This window comes from Pholcus phalangioides, unplaced genomic scaffold, assembly GCF_987345545.1.
Source record: "Pholcus phalangioides strain wild (caught in Gottingen) unplaced genomic scaffold, Ppha-v1.0 ptg000039l_1, whole genome shotgun sequence".
In the NCBI taxonomy this organism is placed as follows: domain Eukaryota; kingdom Metazoa; phylum Arthropoda; class Arachnida; order Araneae; family Pholcidae; genus Pholcus; species Pholcus phalangioides.
In genome coordinates this window covers 18,998,189-19,025,049 of record NW_028301625.1, presented here as the reverse complement: position 1 = coordinate 19,025,049, position 26,861 = coordinate 18,998,189, and the positions used below count along the sequence as shown (strand labels likewise).

At 36.0% G+C, this 26,861-nt stretch overlaps 1 protein-coding gene across 5 annotated transcripts in view; it reads right to left on the bottom strand.

Annotated features, from left to right (window-relative positions):
* The window catches only part of Wnk (Wnk kinase), a 375,788-nt gene that overhangs the window by 120,745 nt on the left and 228,182 nt on the right, over positions 1-26,861 (bottom strand). The gene's annotated exons all lie outside the window — the stretch shown is intronic.

The following is a 26,861-nucleotide window of genomic DNA, read 5'->3' as shown; positions in this document are numbered from 1 at the left end:
ATGAAACACCATACCAACCTTGTCCTTATTTCAAACCATTTTCAAGTTATGGTGGATAATTATTGAACAAAATGTATCAAATCCGGAAAAACTCAAATTTTAGAAGTTCCTAAAGACACTCAAACTAAGCTTTCAGTGAAACTTCCATTGGCAGCCACTTCTATTCCACTGCCAATTTTTTTTGGAAGGGGACAATAGGCTTCATAGACATATAGAATAGAAAAATCACTCTTATTCCTCTGCCACCTCTGTATGTGGTTGTAACATGTTGCCCTTTGAGCAATATGTTCCTGTATTTTCTGTGCTGTCACAATTACTAACCCTGGGGAGGAGTTGGCATAAAATCAAACCTGGCTCAACAAATTGCTCACTACAGTTCCTTTCAAAATTCTCATACGGAAAAATATTTTGAGTCAGGCAGAAATAACTGCGAATTTCAAGAATCACAAACCAAAAGGTGGACTTTTACAGTATAGAGGTAACGTTGATCATCAAAAAATAGAACAATTAGTCAAAAATTCAGAATTTGATAATAAAAAAAAAAGGAGTTATCACAACCGTTAAAATTTCCAGATCTATTCAGAGATAAGCGAGCAGAAACCCATGTCATTGAGCACAAGATTATTACTGATGGCAAACCAGATTTTGGTCTCCCTTTCCTCTTCCAAAGTGGAAAAAACAGCTTGAAGAACAAGCACAGGATATGTTAAAAGATGATATAATCAAACCGTTTGTAGCCTTCCAAGCTGTGCCGGATTCCCAGATCCCAAACAAATTCACAGGCAGCAAAGGAAAAGATATATATATATATTAAAACTAGCCAATTCAATTAAATATTTTTCATGTTAAATAGTTAATCCTTGTTTTGTGATTAAAGTACGCTCTGAATACATCTTGCAACAAATAAGAAAGATCTCACCAGAAGGGTCGAAGGTTTGTGCATAATAACACCACTTCATCGCTTGACATCAAAGCAAATGCTGACAGTCGTTGTGTACCTTTCCATGTAGAAAAAAGCAAGTCTTTCCAATCATTGCTGAAAATCCAGTTCAGGCTGAATATTAGATGACAGGAGAACACATTGGATCACAGCAGATAATTATGCTTCACCAGGATATACACCAAACACATGCAGTTCTCTTTGTGACCTTTTAATCTTTATACATCAGCATAAATACCTTTTCGGATCAATCAAATTTTCTGTTCATGTGTGATGACAAAGGCTAATGCTATATGGTTGCTGCTAGCTGATAAGACAGTTTAAAAATTCTGGGTGATTGAACAAACCAGACAAATAACCTATGATCTCCACTGAATAGGTAAAAGATGTGGAAGTTTTGGCTTGGTGGATACTTTACTTTTTAACATGTAGATATTCATTAGAACAGAAATGGAGTGAAAAGAAATGTGAAGAAAGAACATGTACAGCACTTGCTACAAAGAAAGAACAGATAGCGCAGATTAAGGAATTGATCAGATGAGAATTGGTATTTCAAGTTCTGCATAAAATACAGTGAAACCTAAATATACATAACGATACCGGACCAAGAAAGAATATCATTGTAGAGGGATTATCATCACGTGTCATCAAATTTATGCTGCTGTTGGCAACTTTTTTAAATTGACATCGTTAGTACCATTAAAAAGTGAGCTTTTGAGTATTCACCACAAAATATTTTAATTAATTAGGTGATAAAAGAAATTCAGTTAGATGTGTATTGCTCAGTGAAGGAGTTTATCGAATACATTTTGGTGTATCACAGAGAAAATAGCAATACCAAACACTTTCGATAATTAGGTGATGTCCAATACCAATATTATTAGACAACATCGTAAAAACTGAAATATGCGAGATGAGTTAAAAATTATACTCAAGGATACTTTGAGCAAAAAATAGATAAAAATAACACTGCAGTGGTTTAAAATCTTCCTTAAAAATATTGTCACAGAGAGGTTTATCATAATAAAGGTTAATGTTATATCGAGAGGAGTTTAACAATAAAAACTATAGGCGATTCTAAACAAAATTTGGAAAAATACTGTTGTAGAGGGATTAATTGTTACATAGAGTATCATTATAGCAATATTTTGCTACATATATATCTGTTTTTTAGGCATTGTAAATAAATTGTGCTTAAGATTTTTTGTGACATTGAAAAAAGTTATTTTGACACGTCCCTAAAATGTTTTTTACCTCCCATATAATCTCTATTCAGCAATCACTTCCACAGAAGGCCACTTTTTTGTGGAACACCAAATGGCTGTCTTAGAGAAGTTTTACTGTATTTGAAAAGAAAGAAAAAATCCTGTGAAAAAACACCAATTTTATTGAAATCATCAACCATTTTCTATCCACTACTGGATGAAGGTGGTCTCTAAATTTTTCTATTTTACTTTGATGTTTTTGCCATCCAGTTGACTCCAGCCACTTTTCGGACCTCGTCAATCCATCTTGCATTTGGACGCCTTCTCAGACGTTTAACACCGGGGGGGGGGGGGGGAAGGTACCAATCAGGAATACTTGTGTGGTCCATCTGCTGTCCTTTCTTCTTGAATTGAAATATCTGGATTTAATGGCGAGCTACAATGGCTGAAAGATTGGCAAAGTTCGAAATCAAATTGTTGCCAAAATTTTCAATCGCCAATTCAGCAAAAACCCTTTTAGCTACAATTAATAAATTTTACCAAAAAATTGTCCACTGTATAACCTTTTGAAAGAGCCTACGATAACCATAACAATGTTCTAGTTCAGGAGAAATTTAGTCTTTAGTTTGCAACACATCACATATATATATCTGCCTTCTCTCATCTAAGTAATTTTAGTAAGTTTTGGCAACAATTTGATTTTTAATTTCACCAATCTCTCAATGCTTGATGCTCACCATTAAACACAGATATCCTGTAGATAGACATAATTTCACCTCACAGGATTTTTTCTGCAAAATCTGTATCTGCCAATTCTGAATTTTCATCAAATACCTACTTGGATAAATGCTGATTCTAGTGATGTATTGTGAAGTGATTATTATTTAGTGAACAAAAGGCAAAATTTCTCTGAACCCCAGAACACCAAATACATCTCAAAATACATAACTGAAATCAGCTCATTTTAATCATTTGATTGTTGTTGCAGTGCGGTAATTTTCTGTACACAAAGGCTGATTAGACTCTCTTTCTCTCTGGGACCTACAATTTATTTCCGATTCTAAATGGCAATGCTCACAGAGAGGTTGGTGCTCTAACCCCTCATGTGGGATTCCCTGTGGTCATGTCACTGTTTCTGTTGTACCTGTGTCAGGAAAGTTTATGACAAGGATGAACTGGTTATCAACTGATATCGGCATTTGTCTAAGTAGATGTCTGACAAATTCAGAACTGGCAGATACATTGGCAGATTTGGCGACAATTTAATTCTGCAGAAAAAATCCTATTAAGGTGACATGTCTATCTACACGATATCTGTCTTTGATGGCGAGTTTCAAGCGCCGAGAGATTGGCAACAATTCTATTTTTCATTTCACCAAAACTTACCAAAATTACTTCAGCAAAGGCAGATTTCATGCAAACAAGAGACTAAATTTCTCCTGAACTAGATCACCAATATGGTTATTGTAAGAAAGTTCTTTCAAAAGCTGGTGGAATAGATAAGTTTTTGGTAAATTTCATCGATTGTAGCTAGAAGGGTGTTTGCAGAATTGGCAATGAAAATTTTTGGCAACAATTCAATTTTGAACGTTGCAAATCTTTCAGCACTTTTAGCTTGCCATTAAATTCAGATAATTTGATGAAATCGGTGTCACTTTCGTAGGATTTTTTTTGCTCTTTCCAAATATGTACCTAGTTTAGGCATAAGTCAATCTGAAAATTCACAAAGTTTTTTTCAGACTTGACACATTTTTTTCCATAATCGATTATTCATCATAACTTGTAACGATTTGAGATAGAACAGGGTTGGTAAGGTGTTTCATGTTTCACTTGGGCTTGTCTATCTACCCCTTTTGTTTGGCAGAACATGTCATGTTCACCAATGCTACATTCATGTTAAGCTCACAAAAACATATTTTAATGGAATTTTTTTCACACTGCAGCAAAAATGATCATGATTAAAAATATTTGGCAATTCAATCAATAATTTCAACCAATTTAATAATTGTATTAGACACTGCTATGCTCTATATTTATGCTGCCTATGGTGTATGGGTTGTGCAATATTAAAATTCGTGTATTCCAAGTTTTAAATAGCTACACTATTTCATGCATGTATGTGTATATAAACTAGTGAAATTAAAAATAACAGATTAAATTTCAAACTAAATATTAACATTGTATGCATCCACAATATCCTAATTTATAACAAATGCAAGACTTCAGTTCCCTTTCTTGTGAACAAATGAAAATTTAGATCTTAATTCAAAAAAAAAAAAAAAAAAAAATTCATGCTACAAGCAAAAAAAAATTATATATATACACTCATTGCCATAAAAATTTGCGCACCAAGAAATAATTGTGGGATCAAAACGAAAGTTGGCCTGAAGGTACATATCGGGCAGATATGCAAATGATTAGAAATGCAGCGTGATTGCGCATTGCGTAATGCCACTAGAGGGCGTTGAACTTCGTTCTCCTTGGAGTATAAAACAGGTAAGCAGAGCTTGCTGGAGTGTATTTAATCGTTTGCAAAGGAAATGCTGAGGTAGACATGCCGTTACGCCGCCATCGAATACCATATGAGCAGTTGTCAGAGTTTGATAGGGGAAGAATCATCGGGATGATGGAAGCTGGGTGGTCAGCTCGGCGAGTAGCTCGTCAACTAGGCCGTTCTGATTTTACTGTGAGGTGTTGGGACCAGTGAACAGAAGAGACGTCATTTATACACGGCGACCAAGTTCAGGACGCCCTCGACAGACCAGTCGTCGAGAAGACTGTCACATCATCTGAAACGCACGCGTAGAGCCAACTTTGGCCGCTATCCAGACACAGGCAGCAGCTTCACTACGGGCCCCTGTGTCTTCCCGAATCATCACAAGGTGCCTGGCTGAAGGACATTTGGTATCGCGGCGCCCATTACGTGTGCTGCCAATGACACCCACCCACCAACGCCTCCGTTTGGAGTGGTGTCGAGCACGACGGGATTGGACTGCAACGGAATGGAACCAGGTCGTCTTCAGCGACGAATCGAGATTCAACTTGAGCAGTGATGACAATCGTGTTCGTGTGTGGAGGCCCCGTGGTGAACGCTTCAATCCTGCCTTCGCTTTACAGCGACACACCACTCCCACAGCTGGTGTCATGGTATGGGGTGCCATTGCTTACGATACACGGTCACCCCTAATATTGATCCATGGCACAATGACAGCCCAGCGGTACGTCCATAACATCCTTCAGCCACATGTGTTGCCACTCATGGCAGGGCTCCCAGGAGCCATTTTTCAACAAGACAATGCTAGGCCACACACAGCAAGGATGTCACAAGACTGCCTCCGCTACATTACCACCCTTCCCTGGCCGGCTCTATCCCCAGATTTGTCTCCAATCGAGCATATCTGGGATCATTTGGGACGGCAAGTTGGACACCCTACGAGGTTGGTCGAACTAGAGGCGCATTTACAGCAACTGTGAAACGAAATGTCTCAGGACATCATACGGAACTTGTATGCCTCAATGCCCGCTCGTATCGCATCGTGCATTCGCGCTAGAGGGAGTCCAACAGAGTACTAAAACTTCTGTTCATCTGTACTTTTTTCTGCAATAAATTATCCTTTTTCTTGGATTTTCTAATCACTTACTTATATCAATGCAGTACTTACATGTGTAAAATTTCGTTTCATTTTGACGACTTCTTTTGGGTGCGCAAATTTTTATGGCAATGAGTGTATTTAAAACACGAAAAAAAATTTTAAATGGAAAGATATAAAATACAAACTACACCATGTAATCAACCAATCTATTATATATTTCTGTATTTTACTTTTGAATTCCTCTTATCTTATACTCCTGCATCAGGAAAGTTTCTGACAAGGATGAACCAGGTATCGAACCCATGACACCTCTAAACATCCTTTGGTACTTCAGGTGAGTATCTTATCAATCTGGGCTATCATGCCCAGTGAAAATTAAATATGCTTTTTCAGGGTGTCTACTATATACCAAAAGTAAGATTTGATGACTTTTCTGTGACCTTTCCTCATTCAGCAAAATGAACCATGCTGGACTTTTTTCTTATATCAGTGGTTCACAAACTGTGAGCAGTGAACCCCTGGGGGGGGTTGGGGTTAATAAAATAGGGGGAACCGTGAGTGAATTTACAAAATAAAAAAATTTCATAAAAGAAATCAATTTTAATCCTTCACAACTTTCGAGGCATGGTGCAGATGTCAACACACACATTTTGATCAACTGTACAAATCTTTGATGATGGGAGGGAGGGGGGGGGAGGAGCTGAAACTCTTTCATACTCCCATGTATCTCCATCCAGGGGAAGCACTGTCTCATAACATGAGAAAATTACTTTGGTCACTTTTGTCGCATCACAGTCATTTTTTGCAAGCAGGAACTAGACCAGGAACTACAATTTATTGCCAATTCCAAACCATTTTTTTATACCTACCGAGAGGTTTTTGCACTAATTCCTCAACATGGGATTCCCTACGGTAGCAATCTCTTTCCATGGTCATGTCGTCATTTCTATTTTACCCCTGCATCAGGAAAGTTTCTGACAAGGATGAACCAGGTATCGAACTCATGACACCTCTAAACATCCTAAACATCTTTTTGATACTTCAAGTGAGTATCTCATTGACCTGGGCTACCGCGCCCAACTGAGAAAATAAAAATGATAATAATGTCATTCAACTTTTTTTATTTACAATTTGTTCCTTTTTTGCAGCACCAGTCATTTTGTGCTTACAATGTTTCATTCAGGTGAGACCTAGTAAAGCGAGTTACAAATGAGAATTAGAATCTAGTCTTCAGTGGTTGTTCGACTCTGCAACAAAGCTGGGCTGGAAGAGATCTCGGCAACAGGATAAGTCCAGTGGCAAAGTTCTGCCGTTCATTCATTCAGTCTTGAGTGGTGTGGAAGTCAGGAGTGCTGTGGGTGTTCAAGCACTCATAGTAATTTGTGACATTGGTTTCAGCACCCCCAGAATTTATTCAGAAATTCACAAATTTCCTTTATATAAAGCTCAAGATGAGCACTCACAGGTTCAAAACACTTCCAATACCTCTGCCATTCCTGTAGAACTGATCATGTCAATATATATATATACAACCAATCCCGCTTAATACAACTAATTTTTGAGAATTTAACTTCTTTCCTATATTGATGATGTTAACTTTTCCCGGATACAACGTTTGAAAAATTCACATCGGGTTTTTTCCTCTCTTGACAACAGCGCACCTTTTAGCCTTTTTCACAGGTAAAGAAACAAAAATGGTGGTTATTTCTGTGCTAGCAAATAACTATTATGTGAAAACTAGAGGTGGGTCTTCTCTTTTATAGCTCTCTGGAAGCCGGTTATTTTTTCGGCATAAAGAATCGACTGAAAGTATGTTTCTTTTTTTTCAAGAGATAATTTAATATTTAATAGCATAATAATTTTAATATTTTTTCTCTTTCTCTCACTTTGTTTTATGACTATGCGTCAGAAGAAAATGACGTCTCAATAGAACGTGCATGAATGATCCCATTTCTTTACTGATTACATTACCACGCGCCAACAAAACATATCGGCGCTAAAAAAAATTAAAAGAAACGTTTCTTATATATGAGAGCCGAAACCATCGTGTAAGGATACAAACAGTCTCAGAATTGGAAAATCTGCCAGTCAATGCCCCATTCACCTGTGCAGGGAAGCACAGTAAGGGGCTGACAGGGTTCCAGCCCAGGGACCTGAGATTATTCTCAATTTTTTTTTGTTTTTTCACATTTCAAATTCACTATACGGGGGCCCCATGAAAAATCTGGCCTGGGCCCACTCAAGATCTCAGCTTAGGGGCCCTACTGCAGGATGTAGGGACACTAGAGTAATGGTTCTCAATCTTTGGAATCCCATGGCACAATTCATTTCTTTTTCTTGATTGGAAGGCCCGGCCATACACATGTTTAATGGGAAATAAATTGGTAAAAATGAAACAAACTTCTTGTGGCCTAGTTTGACCAACGTCAGAGACTGGCGATTGAGAAAAACTGCTCTAGATCCACCAAGGGCCCTTCCAAAGGATGGATTTGAAATATTCATTTTCCTATTCACATTTTTTAAGTCTGATATTAGACGCTGGTTATTTGCTCTATCATCATGTTTTGGTGGAAGTTTAAATTGCAAGAATGTCACCATATTACAATAGTTCTCAAACTTTTGTCAGTTGCCTTCCTTGCATAATTGATGGCTCATCGGCAGCTCTTCAAAAGTTAGGTAGAAATTTTCCCATATAAAAGAACCACTTCAAAGCATAAATAAGTGCATAAATGATTATTTTCAGCTTGCCACAATGCTCCTAGGAGCAGTGATGCACACTTTCAGAAACACTGGCATATTCCTTTAAATTTGGCCTAAATGTTGCGGCGCTACACAATTAATGGCGAACGAGTCTGATATTTGTCTTCTCTCAAACTCTCTCGTTCTCTCACATGTATATACTATATGATTTCGTCTTTCACTATAGCTAGTCGGTAAAGATCAACACGATAAAAAAAAGAATGGTAATTTTAAAAAAAATCACAACTTTCTTCCTTAGCAGGGAAAAAAATTGGTGCCCTTTCTCCTGCCCCTACAAGGATGGGGCCCGGGACAATTACCATCATTGTTTGTTTTTCATGCTATAAATTCACTGCAAAGTTCCCCTATCCCGTGAAAACTCTGGCTTGTGGATCTGCCAAAGATCGAATAGTCTACTGGCCCTGCTCCATGACGTGGGGGGGAACCATGTTCTTTCTATGGAAAACCAATATTGTTCCCAAGAGGACTCTTTACTGCTGTGGTCCGTTACAGTTATCCCCACCTTCCTCTAGGAAATATCAAATGATTTTGAGAACACTGCTTTAGGGGAATATTACAGATGTTGAAAAGTCCAGACAAGCAAAGAAAGATTCTTTTTTGTTCATCCAGGCTTAATAGCTTTTTTGATCCACCCATATAATGTCTGCCTAAATGTAAGGTGGCTATACATTGACAATGTTCTTTCTATTGCTACCCACCCACCCATTCATCCCTCCAGGGCAAAAAAATGAGAAAAGAAACCTGAGAGAAAAGAAAAAATATTGAATATGCCACAGCTTCTCAAAAGCTTACATTTTAAGGGGAAAAAAATCAAAAAAAAATCTCTGGAAAATCATAAAAAATCCACGACTTTCACTCAAATTTTGTGACCTTTCCAGGACTTCTATGACCCTTTTCTCATTCCGTGATTTTGTCACTTATCTGTGATGGTAGACACACTGTTTTTTCACAAAATTTTAAAGTCTAGTAAAGAAAATAAAGTCTAAGTACGCCACTTGACCAAACTTATATTAAAACAGTATAACAACTTGGATTTACCTGTATACCAGAATTGTTAAACAATTCTATAGGAAGAAAAACGCCTATGCATATTCATATTGATATTCTACTCACACTAAAGAAAATTATAATATATTCAATGAGATTATAAACTGAATTTTTGAAGAAAATTAAGGTAGAAAATTTAAAATCAGCGAAATTGCATATTTAAAGCTTTCACAGATTTGATATTCACTTGCATAAACTTCATTTTATCATTTCCATTGAACTATAGTCATTTTATGTAAATAAGGCCAAATTGTACCAGTACTTACAATTTATAGCGGCTTAAACAGTTTTTCTTCTGTATCTCTCATCCAGAATTATACTAAACATCAAGTATTGGGACTTTGAGATAACCATATGCAGTGTGGTGTACGTGGTGACATCTACAGAACCAGTCTAAGAGTTAATTTTGTTTGTGCAAAACTATGAATATACCACTATGGTGCCCCCCTTCAAATTATATAAAAATTGTATATGTCAACTTTACATAGGGGCACACACAGAACCAATATTTGGGGGTGGAGTTCACAGGGAATCTCTTCCATAGAAATTTCAAGTTACCCACCTCCAAAAAAATTTTGAATTAATGGAACTTAAAAAACATATGCGTATGAAGATATTTTTAATTTTTTCACACATATTTTGAATTTTTTTATTGTCTTGGGAGGGGGCATGAGGCTCTCTAGCATATGTTTTTAGCTACCACTAGTCAAAGCAAAAGAATTGGATGAAGAGTTAGGTTGCAAAACCCCTAGCCTAGTGTTTGGCAGAGAAGTACAGTAAGTGGTTTTTTCCTTGATCCACAAGGAGATTTACAGACTTCTTCCACTAGCTGATATTGTCTAATTAGCAGTTAGGAACACTGGTGTTGTTACCTCTATGCAGTTTGTACCACCTGGAGATATTAGAAATGTCCTTTATAGGTGACTTAGTGCATCTAAAATTGTTTAGAACTTAGCAAAAAAAAAGTAATTTTTTTTTAATTTTACCCCATCTTTCTTAAAAAAAAATCCTTATCATTTCTGTGCTGAATTTGGAATTTCACTTTGTGAAGTTACGCATGTCATGCATGCCTTAGGTTGGCCCTGGATAACTTTTTTTTTTTAAAGAAGCAGTACCTTTGAGTTTGGAATGATTCTGACTAAGACCAAGCTAATTTCAAGCTAACAAACCTTGAAACACCCTTTGGTGCTTCAGGTGGATGTCTTATCCACTCAAGTTACTACACCCTTTCTTGAAAGAGCATGAACAAAATATAATTTATACAAATCTAGAATATATCAAAAAAAATTTAAAAGTATCATTTATACATCTGAATTAAAATACCATGTGTGTACTGGAATTTCAGCATTCAATAATATTTTCAGAAAAATGTTTTAATGATTCAATGTTTTGAAAATTTGGTTTTGCATAAATTCTATATCTTTCCACAACAAAATATGAATACTGAGAATAACCATAAATAAATACAAAAATAATGCAAATTATTTTAACATAAATAAACATGCAAGCCATGCAAAGCCATGCAAAACTGGAGCAAGAATCACCACCAGCTACCAAAACACCATTTTAAGTCAAGTTCTTGTTCTCACAAACACAAATGAAATAACAAATTTATTCCTAAATAAAATGCATAGGGATGAACAGTACAGTTGAATCCTGTTTTAATGAATGTCGTTATAATGAAAAAAATCTTGTTTTAATGAACAATTTTCTAATCCCCAGATAAGTTTACATAGAAATAATGCAAAAACCTTCCTTTATAACAAAATTTTGTTATAATGAAATGATTTCTCAGGTCTCTTTGAATTTGTTATAACGGAATTCGAGACTGTACTAATTATATTTTATATATATAAGTGTGTGTATATATAAATACATATATTTATATATTTGCACATAGTAATTATACCAACTTATTATCTCAATGCCATTCAAGAATTTATTCCATTATTTATTATTAAATGAGTATTCCATACTTATTTATTCAATTTATTAAAATGTATTATCACAATTCAACCATATTATGGGAATATGTGTATCACAAACATTTTAAATTCAAGTATATAACTCTAAATCATACCATCAAGTGTTATCCATAAGCCGTTATATGTATAAAGCATGGAAAGCAAAAATTACATGGAAGAAAGGTGGCTGCACAGATTCCTTTCCAGGCAGAGACAGAGAAAATTATCCATTTTTTAAAACAAAATTTCAAATCAGAAGTATGCAGAATTAAAAAAAACTGAAAATCAGAAACACCAACAAACATAAAAAAAATTCTTTGTGCTGATCAAAAAATCCCATGTGAATCTCGCATTAAGATGCATACTAAATTAGATAAAATGTGAAAATATGACAATGATGTCATAAAGTGTCTAAAAAGTATGACAGTGTGTCTAAAACTAAAAAGACATTTGGGCACATTGCCACTCTCAGCAGTTTGTTATCCTGAAGTTAATAATCAGCTATGATGCAAAAATTATATCGATATAAAAACAAGAGCCTAATAAGCTCCAGCAGTTATTTTTACATGACACAACTTTTAAAGTCTCATCTGCTCAACCATGTCCAAAACTGAAAAAATAAAATCTGAACTTTATCCATGAGATAAATTTACACTGATGATTGAAAAACAGAATTCTACTACTAAGGAAAAAAAAGACCAGATGTTAGGATATCATTCATGGCATGGCACTTTCACCCAGTAACATACAAAACTTAAATATTCTCTTTTTTCAAGTATTATAGCAAAGTTTTCATCTTTAAAAAAATATTAAGAAGGGTTTCAAGGAAAAAAACACCTATAAATTCAAGTTACAGTACACTTCCATTAATGCAGCCAAGTGCTAGTCTGACCCCCCTCCAGTATTACAGCATATTTAGGTGGGTTTTCTTTGAGAAGAGAAGAGGAAAACATGTTACTGCATGTATGCGCACAGAATTTTATATTATTTAACTGAGATTTTCGAATTAACTTCCAGTAATCCAGCATTCTTAGTAGTCCGGCACACCTTGGTCTGATATGTGAAAGTCTGCTGTATATAGGAGGACTACATTCATCATTGAGAAAATAAATATTAAGATAATCTTGAGAAAAATGAAAGAAAAATAAATGTTTGGAAAATATGAAAAAGAAATAAGTCTGAAGTTTATAATCTAATTATTCATTACTATTGACGTAACAGTCACTTTACTTCACTTTTGCTGCATGCTCACATCATTAGAATTACTCTCACGAAATCAGAAAAACTAAGTTTTGCTTTCAAATACTTCAAATTTGATGGCAGAATAAGCCTCTTATACTATCTATATAGAAAAGGGTTTTTATTAGATTATAAACTTCCATTTTAGTATGAAAATTAGCTAATTAATTTAAAAAATATTACAAAATAATTAACCTCTTGAAATCAAAGCTGACAAATTAAGGTTAAAACTAGGTAGCAGACTAAAGTCAAGTTCACAAGTAAATGCTGACAAATATGCAAATCTTCTCTTATTATAATCAAGAATTTCATATTTATGTAAAAAAATTCATTTAATATGGTGATAAAATTCATTATATAGTCCATTAAACAAACCCTGAAGAGACAGTACAGAAAAATAAAAGAAATGTAATTATATAACTGATCCAAATATTTTACATTGTATAAAATTTATTCTCCAGAGACTTTGGATCACCATGATAGCTCCGTATGGTGACAAGTTAAAGATGAATAACTTACAGATGAATAATATTAATATTCTAAACTGACAGTTATTCCTATAGGACAACATGCTCCCAAAAATTGTTTTCAAACTTCTAATTTCAATAGAGCTAATGAAAGTTGACTTCCCACGAAGAAAGGGTCTTGCCAAAACATTCAACAAGCCCCATTACATTTCCAAAAACACATAAAATTGTTTAAAGGCAGTTTATGTGAAATTTCCATGAATTTTTTATACAAGGTACACTAGTAAGTGGAAATTTGGAATAAATGGATTCAGATACGATTTTTGAAATTCAGTTAGCTTCTGGGAATGGTCCCTAGTCAAATTTGTACTTGCTCTATTTTTAATAAGAATATATTTGCTGCACTAGATCATAAAAGGTTACAAAGCAATTTCATATGGAAAAGTTGATTTTATGATCATTTTGCTACCTGCTGTGCTCTGTTTCAACTACGTCTGAAAGTACGAATTGAACTAATACTGATATTTTGGTGTCAAGTCATTCCTTTTTCATAATTTAATTTGTCATTATAATCCTTTATTTGGCAATGTTGCTCTTAAGCAACACAAATTTTTCATATTTTTCAAATAAAAGCATTTTATATTTTGACCTTGTTTTCAGCATCGATGCTTCTAAGCAACACTCTTAAACATTTGATTTTTACTTGTGAGCTGTTCATGAAGTGTCTATAATTACTAGCAGAATGGCTCAAAGGTACACATCTTTTATTTCTTGACAATCCAAGTAGTGGTGGGTTGGTAAGATACAGAGTTAGAGATGGGAAGAGTTCGGGGTACATGGGTTCAAACCTACTCACCTCCAGACAGTTTAGCCACCTCGTTGGGCAATTTGCCTGTTGTGGCGTTGTATTTGTAAGCAAGAACGATTTTTTAATTTTGCATTTTGGAGTGAAATACCATGTGTGGAGGATAGATATTGCTCTGAACAATTACAGAAAAGTAAGTCTGCAAGTAATAAATATTTCAAAGATTTTTTTAAATATTGACACTAAATTTTTTTGGCCATGAAATGACATTCAGAGTACTTCATTTGCTTAATATAAGCCCTCAAATTTTTCTCTCCTGGATATTTCTATGCCTGCCAATTAAAGGGTTGATAAAATTATAATGTTTCTTCAAGGATAGTAGGAATTAAAAGGGTTACACTTTTCCCACATTTTTTCTGTGTTGGGCCAAGTGGAACCTAACAAATTTAAGCTAATTCCCATGGCCTCCCACAAAGGGGGGCAAACAGGGCTCTAGCCCTGGGGCCCGGGAAAAGTTCTCATAATTTTTTGCTTTTTCACGATATAAATTAACTACAGAAGGGGCCCGCAAAAGATCCCAGCTCCAGGATGTGGGGGGCCATGCTTAATACTGTAACTACTTGTATTGGCTTTATCAACTGCAGTATAAAATTAAAGAAAAAAATAAAGCTCCTGTGCCAGCACAAGCTTCTTCTATAGATCTAAAAGATGAGTGTTGAGAAATAGAGGAAAAACAAAACTTCATAGAAATAGTGTCAAAAACCATTGCAAATGAAAAGTTAGTAAAAATGTTCATTGGAAACTAATCATAGTTAAGACTGATCAGGAAGAAAAATTTCAAAAGAAGAATTGCCACTATATCTACCTCTTTCAATAGTCCAACATTCAAGATGGAAGTATAGTTAGAAGTGATGAAATTCTTGCATTTCAGTCATCTCTCAAGCTTTAGAGTCTTGTAAAATTCACATTCTCTTCTTATTTGCCTTATATTATGTTGGCTGATTTTTAGGGGGGGGGGAGAGAATTGCAAATTTTCTACATACAAAGGTTGTTTGTATATAAGAATAATAAAAAGTTTGGGCATTTTTATGGTTCAAATGAATTTTTTCCCTTTGTTTACACTTTCATTTATGAACCATTAATGACCATTTTGTGAATGATTTTAAAGCACAATCAGACACATGCTCCATTTGCCAAACTGCTTAAGGCAAGTGAAACACATCATAGACTAAAACCAAAAAAAAAAAAATCTTAAAAACTATAGACCACAGAATAAATTTAAAGCATTTCCACTGAAAAAACATGATTTAACAAACCTGCTGTCATATTTTCAAGAATTGTTGCTGATTTCTCTAGTATAAGTGATAGGTTAAAATGTTACTAATGAAATCAGCAGTTCCACTTATATACAGGGCGTCCATAATTAAAAGACCCTATTTTAAAGTAGCCTACAGGCTAGGGTGGAACTAAATTTTTTTTTCGAAATTGCCATTGTAATAGAATTTAAAATATGCCTTTATGTGAAGAAATGCCATTCCTAATTTTTTCCCCCAAAATTCAAACTTCTTGAGGTTCCTCATCGCCCCTAAAGTTTTACGCACAAGTAGAATTCTGTAACATGACTCCGCGGAAGAGGCTTTCCTATTCTCCTGAACACGTGATTCATTCAGTGACCTCGATGTTATTCCCTTGTTTTCAGTATTCATTTGCAATCTTACCCCTTAGCTGAGAGGGTGTATAGCAGTCAAAATGATGACCAAAAAATTTTATCGTTGTGGCATTTTAAGAAATCCTAAAGAGTTGGATTCTCGGGTCTTGCCCACCTATGGCGATGCTATGCTTTGTTATTTGCTGACTCAATGCATTATGAAGGTACAACAATAAAGAAAAAATCCAGCTATTGCAGACATTCTTGAAATTATCGCGCCAAAGATAAAAATATTTGGAAAATTGCTTCGATTCCTACAGTTTCTCACCAATGGATATGCAAAATTTTCAAAGACTTTTACTGTAAATACAAGAATCTTCAGAAAAATATAAAAGAAAGGAAAGATTCTCAAACTTTCAAGTTGAACTTGAAATTTTTTCAGTGCAAAGCAAGGAAATTGTTTGACATTGCAGCATGCAAATGTGATTTTGAAGGCTGTAAGTGTGACAAGTTGAGAATGGTCCCAAATTTAGAGCGAGATTTCTTGCAAGATCAAAGAAGTACACACAAGATGGCCATTGGTCGAGTAAATGCCCTAACAATGAAGAAATTGCAAAACAATGAACAAGGAGAAATGAACATGGTATCCCATTTGAAATCATCTCAAGAAGAAACAGTGGAAACTAGTTCATCAACCACCAAATGCTCATCTATATCCACCAATTCTGAGGAAAGTGATCTATATGAGCCAAAACACAGTTTACCGTTGAAGTTAGCATTTCCATCTACAAGTACTGAAGCTGATCCATCAATCGGTGTCAAAGCAAGTACTTCATTTACTTTTAAAGCTCTACCATCATCCTCATAGGTGAGAACTAAATTACTAAATGTTGCTCTTGCTTGTGATAGAACTGGTGTGCCTGATCGATCAGCTGCAGTTATTGCGAATGCTGTGCTGGAAGATGTTGGGTTATTGATCAAACAAGCCAAATATGACAATAAACCGGATGAAAATAAGGCGTGAAAGAGCATAAAAACTGCTTCAATTCCTACGGTTTCTCACCAATGGATATGCAAAATTTTCAAAGAGGTTTACTGTACATACAAGAATCTTCAGAAAAGTATGAAAGCAAGGAAAGATTCGCAAACTTTCCTATTGTGAAATTTATAAACAAATCTCCAATAATCTTCTGATAATGGACAGTGACAACATTAATTTAAGTGCAGATCAGATATATCTTGTGGAAATAGTACGGACAATAGAAATGGGTGATTTGCCTGCTTTGTTATCATACTGTGATAACAAATAGCTAACGCTATTTTAAGGTTATACTCTGCAACAGAAAAGCCCCAAAATCTCAGCATTTTGACTGAGTACATAACAAAAGTTTACGCACCAATGTGGTTCAACATTAAAATAAACTCATCGTATGCTGACGGAGCAAGACACTTGCTCAATTTAGTGGAGTTATCCAGGTTTTTACTAGATAAAATTTTATGCATCATTGACCCAGTTATTCAAGGAGACGCTTTCTATGCCCACCCAGACAATTTGTTGCTCTCTTATTACTCGCAGATGAGAATCTCATCTACAAAGAACTGGGAATCAAGAGAATTCTGAAAATTAGAAATGAAGGATTATCAAAAGCAGAAATCCGTACATTCCATGTTCCGAAAATAAACTTTTCTGCTAAGCACTATTCGGAACTAATAGCATGGGATCAAGTGCAAGTGACTGAACCACCTATTATAAAAAATCAGGAAATAGACCCACAAAAATTATCTGTGAACCTGCTTTTCCATCTATATCAAATTTTCGGTGTGTACGACTTGTAACTGAAGCATCTATCTCTTGCTGTATCAACAACCAAGAATCGTGAAGGCTTCATTCAAGCCAGAATAAAATCAAGGAGTACTTTTCCATCATTTGAAAAAAAAGCGGACTATTTTGCAAAAAAGTGAAATGTAATAACAGTGTGATAACAGAGGAAGCAATAGAGGCATTCTCCTGACACCTATGTCATCAAACTATGGTTTTATGTTTTTTAATTTGGCACATGGTTATAGTTTTGTCCCCACCCCTATCCCCCCCCCAATAAAAGGGTTTATTTTCATCTCCCTATATCAATCACTATATTCGAAGTGATTGGAAAATTCTCCTTTTAACTGCCATGACAGCTATACATGGAACTCTTAACTTGTTGAGTATTTTTCTCTGGGTTTATATATATATATATATATTCAGTTTCGCTTCATGTACTGAATAACTTTTAAATTCAGTGTTTTTCTTTTTTTAGAGAATACATTTTAGAGATCATCTTTGTTTGTTTAAAAAGATTTTTATAATGTGTACTTATAGTCTTTATATTAAGTCTTTTGGATCGACCTTTAGGATCTGTGAGGAACCTCAAGATATTAAAATAGTTTCCTAGATTTTGGTATAACTTCTTAAAACCGTGAAAGGCATCTTTTGAATACTAAGGCAACATCAATTTCCAAAAAAGTGAAAAAACACCCTTTTTCGTTCCACCCTACTACAGGCGAAACCAGTCATCAGAAAAGTGTGAAATTTTGTTGAGGGCTTCATGAAGTCATAGGAATTTGTTTAGGGGGGAAAAATTAGTTGCACATGTTGCCACCAGAGGGCATTTCACTTTGAATACCATGTAAACATGTAAACTTATGTGATGTCATGCAGCAGCTGTTATAAAATCTAGAAACATTCGCTGAGATCTTGTTTCTGAATGTGTTCACTGCTTGCTCACAATGATGATAAGTTTACAAGATCACGCTTTCTTGGTCAAATTGTTTTACCAAAACCCCAAATCCGCAGTAACTGCTCTACGGAAATATCTGACTTGGAAGAGGATTCAAAAAGGTCCAATGAATGTAAAAAACCTTCAGAGTATGATAAAGAAATTTGAAACCACAGGTTCATCCTGGAAGAGGAAGAAAAGTAGTTTCTATAGACGCAGTACAGGTTTCACTTCAGGTGGAAGAGGAGAGAGCTTCAAATTCTTGTAGTAGCACCACATGATTATAATGCTCGACTCCAGTTCTCACTGCAGTTTCTATCTCATGTTGAGGTCAATTCAGAATGGCCTTGGAATATCCTCTGGACAGACAAAGCGCATTTTCACTTGGATGATACAGTCAATACTTACAGCTGCTAAATTTGGGAACTAGAAAATCTGCATGCTATCTTAGAGGTTCCATTACATTTACCAAAAGTGACAGTATGGTGTGGATTTACTGCATCATTTATTTTCTGTTCCTACTTCTACAAGGAGTTACGTTCTATAGGTCCAGTGACATGTTTGATCACCGGGAAACAATATGCATTGCTGTTACAGAACAAAATTGTTCCGGCTCTGCAAGCACATCACTGTCTTGCAGACACAATCTTCATGAAAGACTGAGCTCCTCCACACATTGCAGTGTGTGTTAAGAAAAAATGTTCTTAAAACACATTTTACAGAAGAACCTGTCATCAGCCAGCACTTCCCTAATCTATGGCCTCCTTGATCCCCAGACCTTAATCCATGTGATTTTTGGCTGTGGGGGCATTTGAAACGTCTGGTAAGTTGTGAAAATCCAAGAAATTTACTCAACCTAAAGGCAGCACTTCACGCCACGTGTTGAACAGTTCCCCGCACACACTTCGGTCAGTTGTGGAACATGCCATCTTGCGATTTCACATGGTATCTGAAAATGATGGCCATCATGTGGAACATGTTTTGTTGCAGTAACAATTGTTAAAATTCTAAACATTTGCCTAAATGTGTGTCATTTCTTAATAAAACGCCCTCTGGTGGCAACATGTGGAACTATTTTTCCCCCCCTTAAACAAATTCCCATCACTTTATGAAGTCCTCTACAAAATTTCCACAATTTTCTGATATATGGTTTTGCCTGTAGGCTACTTTAAAATAGGGTCTTTTAATTATGGATGGCCTGTATATCCCAGTGTATCTAATCTCAGAATACTCATCTATGTTAGCTCACATTGTTTTTTATACTTGAGCAGAACTGCTATTTCTCTGAATAGCACGATAATAAAATGAGATGAAATTATATACACCAGTTGTGTAGATAGTGAGTTTGTGCGAGCATGAGAGTTTTTGCTATGCACAAGTTAGAGAGAACATTGTTCATCTAGAGTGATGACTATTACAAACATACCTAATGGACAGCACTCATAGCACCATGTTTAGAGCTTATGATGGGTGTTGGAAACAGGAAAAGTTACTAACACATCGGTACATGCCAAACTATGTATTCTGAGTATATGTGTGGCCCTAAGGTATTTACGCTGCCAGAGTTGTGCTTGTTTTGTGCTCTGCCTGTGCTGCCATCTGTCTTCCATATGTTGAAGAAACGATTGGATTTTAAGTCATGCAAGTATCGTGTTGGTCTGCCTGTGCTCTGATGAGAGACTTCTTCAAATGGAAGATCGGCTTTCATTAATACTGCTAGATCAGTGTTTCTTAACCTTTTTTTGCCCGTGGCCCCCTTTAAACCATATTTTTTTCTCGTGGCTCCCCTGTCTTACCCACAGTTTTTTACCCTCATGTAACAACAAGATCCTTTATACGTACAGAATTGATTTTTTCAGTGAATTTATACTGAATGCGGAAATTCTGCTAGCAAGATTGGCCCCCAGACCACTAGCCTAGAATTTATTGATCTCTCCGCTAGTCCGAGTTCTATTCAGGGCCGTGTCAACATCATGGGACCCCCCACCCCTAGGGAAAGTGATGCTATGGTAGTCCCATACTTAGCTGGAAATAAACAGCCTACATATTTCCTACTTAATTTCAAAATTTATTGTACTATATAAAATATAAGGTAGGGTCACTTAGGGACATGAGACCCCCGGCATGGCCCATCACAAGAGTGGGATTGACAGAGCTGCAACCCGGGGTCTGATATGGTTTTCATATTTTTTTTTTTTTTTTTTTTACAATATAATTTAATATAGAGAAGGGGGTCTGTGAAAAATGTAGGCGGGAGCCTGCGAAAAATCCCATCCTAGAGAACCTGCTGCAAAATGTAGGCAGTGAGGCCGTGGTTTTATGGGTGGTTTTGTTGGATTCTGCAAATGTATAGTCACTAATATATAAAAGCTTTATTTCTTCATGCCTTAATTTTTCCCTCAGCTCTCTGCAGCCCACCAAATAATCTGAAATGGCCCCCGGTTGAGAACCACTGCGCTAGATAATACTCACTAGCGAGCATTATCTGCAGGCAAATATCTATAGAGCTAGAACAGGAAGGTCACGTGTTACAGTTAAAATAGATGACAGAAGAATAAAGCTTGGCATCTATGTAAAATGATGACTGCATGGCATATTAAAAGCTCACCTCGACTCTCAATATCAATGGATACGATTCATATATATATACACAAGAAACTGGTATAATAGTATTTGATAGAATGGAACTTAATTGGTTTTGATAGATCTTTTGAATCCATCTTAACATCAGGGCTTGATTAATTGAAAAAAAAAATTTAGGCACCAGCCAAACTTTTTAAGAGCTAGACACGCCAACATTGACAACCTCCCCTAGCACTGATCATAAAATTTGCCTTCACTTATCTAAGTTTTCTGCTGATGGGTCATTGACATCTTGGATAGATTCAAAACTCTCCTTACCAGATATAAGAACAAGTGCAAACATAACCATGAGCATCCTCCCTTAACTTCGGCAATCAACTCTCAGGTGGGACAAGAGAGAGATGGGTTTTCTCAGCACAATATATCAAGGAAAGATAACTACTTTTTGAATATTGTACCAAAATGAACTCAGAAAGAAAAGTCATCTGGTCTCTTCTGGGAATGGAACCCAGTCCTCTTACATTCTGGGCAAGTACACAACCAGATAAAAACCTAGAGACTTGACCTTGCTTTTGTTATTTCACTTTCTATGGCATGACACACTGAAGAAGAGACTCAGCAGTCTCCCTCAAATTCAGAAATGCCCCCCCCCCCTAGGTGAGACAATAGATAGCGAGATGTTTTCCTCATCCCAACATTATCGAGGAGATTTTTTTCTGTATATTAAAAATAGTCTCTTTTCTTGATATACTAGACTGAGAAAAATGATCTTATTCTCAATACTTAAATTTGATCACAAACCCTTTCCAAGGTGGATGTTTGCCTTCTTTGCACTCTTCCATTTGGCCACATGCATATGAGTATTTCATTATGCCATAGCTGGTCCTTAAAGACTGACACAAAAAAAAATACTGAAAGAAACTGTCAGATAAGATTATAAAAAAAAAATATATAAAATAACAGGAGAAAAAAAATCTCTGTAGTATTGAGAGCATCTCCCATAGATCTGTGGTTAAGTGTGGCCATCTGTAGCAGTTAGCAAGTCTGTTGGAGCCAATAATTGTTTTTGTACGAGAAAACCAACTGAAAATAATTTTAGCCGAGGATTTTCTTTCCAGGGACTTAATGACATATTCCCCCATTTGTAGATACTGGGATAAATTTCAAAAAATTTTGTGTTGTCCTCTGGTTCAAATTTAGGAATCATACATACAAAATCTAGGGTACCAATTTCCAATGTTTCAGTTCTCACAGTGACCTGGCACCTGGGTGTGTCAGGCACAGAGAAGTAGAGAAGATTTATATCATTGAGAAAATCTACAATGAAGCAATCACAACCATTTGTTTAGATAAAGGAAAATCAAAAAAAAAAAAAAAAAAAAAAAAGGAATCAGACATTTTATTTGACTAAAGCTATTCCATATTTTAATAGAACTCAGAGGTGCCATTGTACTCTAATTTACCTCCGGGACCCAGGTTATTGGCAAAATCTGGGTCTTTTTACAGTGAAAGTGGGTCACTATTGAAAAAAATGAAGTATGACTCCATCATTCTCTGGTATCCACATGAATCGAATATTTCATTTCTAAAAACTAAGGATCATTAAAAATCAGGTTAATTTACCAGCTTATATAACTAGGTTCCTTTACTTTAATTGTCTACTAAAGAAAAAGCTTGCAAAGTAACCCATTAACACTGGGAATTTGACACACATGATAAATCTAAAACAAATACACTCATGTCCATAAATTAAAGATAATTCAGAATCACATGGAAATCGAAATCTAAAGTAAAAATTTCACCTGTAGAATTATCACACATATCTGCAAGAATGATATGCAAATTTCAGGAAGCCACCAGATGATGCCGATAGTACGTCACAATGATGAGAGTGTAAGAGGGGGGGGGGTATATAAGGAATGGTGGCAAAGAAGTGAAATTGTTCTCAAGAGTTCTGTAAGGCGCTCAGTGCCGTAAGCGAATAGTTATGACACAGAGGACGCACGTGGATGATTTTTTATGTGGTAGAATTATCAGCTGCCTGGAATGTGGGTGTACTCAGATGGAAGTATCTGAGGAACTTGGAATTGCCCAAAGTGTCATCTCTAGGCTTTGGCAACGATTCCAAGATAACGGAAATGCCGGTAGACGTTACAATACAGGTCACCCCCTAGTTACAATGCCGAATGAAGACCGGTATTTGACAGTAACTGCCAAAAGAATCAGATGGAGCACAGCATCCGACCTGTCTCGCCAGCTATCTGCAGCCACGGGTACCACAGTTTCAAGGCAAACTGTGTGCAGACGTTTGGGAGATATTGGTCTATATGCTCGCAGGCCTGTCAAATGTGTTCCGCTCACGGCAACTCACTGTCGGCAGCGATTAGCCTGGAGTAGAGAACATGCAATGTGGACATCGTCACAGTGGTCTTGTGTGATGTTTTCAGACGAGTCCAGGTTTAGCTTGCAGTGATTCACGTCAGACTTTCATATGGAGAACGCCAGGTACCCATTACCACCAAGACAACATCATTGAACGACACCGTTACGGTGGTGCAGCATTGCTCGTTTGGGGTGGAATTATACTGGGCTCCAGAACAAATCTGCATGTTCAAACCGGAACCATGAAAGCCCAAATTTATCGGGACATCATTCTGGAACAACATGTACGTTTGTTTAGGGGTGCAGAATTTGTGTTTATGGATGAAAACGTCCGTCCTCACCGAGCAAACATCGTAAACGAAACAAACATCGTAAAGCAAACATTGTAACCTTTATTTGCCGGAGCTGGCATTATCCTCAATTTATGGACATGAGTGTATAACAAGTTGGGTACATATTTACTAATAAATCAGTCTATAAATTCTCTTACGATTTATTTTTCATTTCAGAAAACCTTAGCTCTTTCAATATCTTCTGATTAAATTTAAAGCAAATGATTTCCTTTTCCTCCCTGATGGTCAGCAACTCTTATCTACTACATGTTTTCACACCTGAACGTGGGAGCTATGTCAGAGCATTATTGTATTGGTGAAACTCAACAGTGTGCTTGTGTGTGTGTTCAGCGTTTGCAGTTTTTTTGTTGAGAAGGTGATGCCATCTATCCTCCAAATAGATAATGAATGGATATGAAACTTAATGTATACTTATTTGTGTTGCAGGTCTGTGTGGCAACAGCTTCTTTTCAAAGGGAAGATAGCCAACTCAGAGTAGGAAAAACTTAGAAAATTGTATATAGCCAATTATCAATGCACAAACACAAGTTCCAAATCCATATTTTTGCCAAAGGCAAAATCCAAGAAGGGTGTGGGTTTCCACGCCCCTCTCTCAAGATAGAAAATTTAAAAACATTTTTGCAAAAAATTTAAATATGGGGAAAAAACACCATTCTTACACTCTATCTGTTGATTTAAAATTCTTTTTGAGTGCTAGTGACCAGGGCTCGACAAATTAGAAAAAAAATTTAGGCACCAGCCATTTTCTTTTAGTGGTGGTGTTACTCATTGCCTTTTATGGGACTTTGGGACTCTTTCCCATGCCAGCAGACATGCTGACATAATTTCCGATAATTTTATGCCCCCCAAGACTTCAATTCAGTTATCATACATATAAAAAAATTTGGCACTGAGATATCAACTTTCTAACTGATCTGGCACCTGGGATTTGTCAATCCTTTTTAGTGACCCAAAATTTTGGTGGAAGAAATCCTTGTGCCCCTCCAAAGGCTGATTCTGCATACACACCCTTGATTTTCATGATGCGAAATGGTGATGAGAGCATAGCAGCTAAGTGACAAAACTGGACATTCAAGGTAGCGTTTTTTACAGATTCGGTTTTCCCCCCATCAATCTCAGGAAATTTTTCACAATTTGAACAGGTATTCCAATCCTTTAGAATAAAAAAAATTTGCATTTGCAATCTTATAGGAACAATGTTAATTTATGCTGCATAGATGCTGTCTTTGAATGGCGGTAGATAGTCACCAAAGTTTTTAACGGTATAATTTCTGGTATGTAACTCCAGTGAGGGAAAAAAATCTGAAATTGGAAAATTTTGTATACAGTACTTTATTCAGGAACGCAATTAGATATATCTTGTCATGTTATTCTTCAACAACCCACAATACAGTAAATGGCTTCATTTGTACTTCAAAGCAGTAAAACTACTTTTGTAGGTCTTGTGGTCATGATAGAGAAAGAAAAGAAAAATTGGAGGTTTTTCTTTGTATTTTTTTTTATTCTTGGAGATGCGTGAACCAAATTTTTATATGCGTTCTTTTCCAAAATTCCGGGTATTTGAAGCATTATAAAGTGTCAGCGGCACCTCTGAGAAGTAATATTCCGGAAACTGAATAAGTTTAAGAAAGGAATTATAATAAATGAAGGATTTTTCTACTATTTATATTTTTCTGATGACATTGCTATTACCAGCAATAATCTATATCAGCGGTTCTCAATTGGGGGAATGCCTGGACCACCAGGGGTCCACGGCTCAATTGTAGAACTATAAAAAAAAATTAATGCCAAGTTGAAAAAAACATACATGAACATTTTATTTAAAAAGAAATGTTTTAATTAAAAATTAATGTGCAAAAGCCCCGCTGCAATGTTGGTAGTGCTGCAGTAATATTGTTATGATCTGAAAAAATTGTACTTGTGGTAACAGCTCTTGATAGGGTTATAAAATGTTGCTTTAGTTCTTTTGCAGTCCAGTAGATTACATTGCTATTGCATCACATTTAATAGCACTGGATAAAATATCCTCCATTGTTCGAGACATTTTTGTGCTAATAGATGGCTGAAGTTTCTGCTGCTATAAATGTGGTTCCATGGCAGACACTAAAATTTCTTAGGGGTCCACGATTAAAAGTATTTGGGAACTATTGAGATCTAGATGAAAATTGAATGAACATACAAGAACTGGTGAAGGCAAACATTCAATCAGGTTTAAAAATGAATCTGCAGAAGACAAAAGTTATGTTCAACACATATACTTTGGAAAGATTTTGTTCAATTTTTTCCAAATGGAGAAGTAGTATGAAGCTACATTTATGAAGACAAGAAATAACTATGCATAAAAACATCATAAAAATTAAGAGTAACGGGTGTATAGAATACGTTTGGCAAAAACTGATTCTAAAGAGCAACATGTCACTATATATATGACAGAAAAAGAAAGTGATCAACCAGTGTGTGTGTGTGTGCGCCATTAACATTGACTTATGGAGCTGAAATATACCATCACAAGCAAATACAAGGACTGCAACACAAAGGAGCATGGAAAAATATATGCCAGGCATTATATAGGGCAGCGGTTCTCAACCGGTGCTCCGCGTGGACCTCCCAGGGACTCCGTAGCGAATGGAGGAAAATAAAATACATCAGTAAATTTGATAGATATAAGTAAATAAGAGATGTCTTCTGCCATAAAAATTAAGTGCAAAAAAGGGCTCCTCGAGTCAAACAGGTCTCCGCCATAGAAATTATATACTGAAAATAGCTCAGCGAGTCAAAAAAGGTTGCGAACCGCTGACAGAGAATCACTTGGATAAGAAGCCCAACAAGGGTATATGATGTCATGAAGAGAATTGAACATTTAAATAGGAATGAGCTGGACACATTGTTACTAAACCGCATACGCACCTCAGCCATATTCCTCTGCGGAACTTCTAATATATCGGTTCATGGAATGTGTGCGTGCGCATGTTGTGAACCTAACAAAATTTGTTTCTATGTAATGCTTGTTATGTGTACTGCTGAAATCTGCCATAAATTTTTCTAACTATGAAAGAAGTGTAATGATTTGGACACATTTTTCTGGAAGACAGGACAAAAGACACATTCTGAATTAGTAT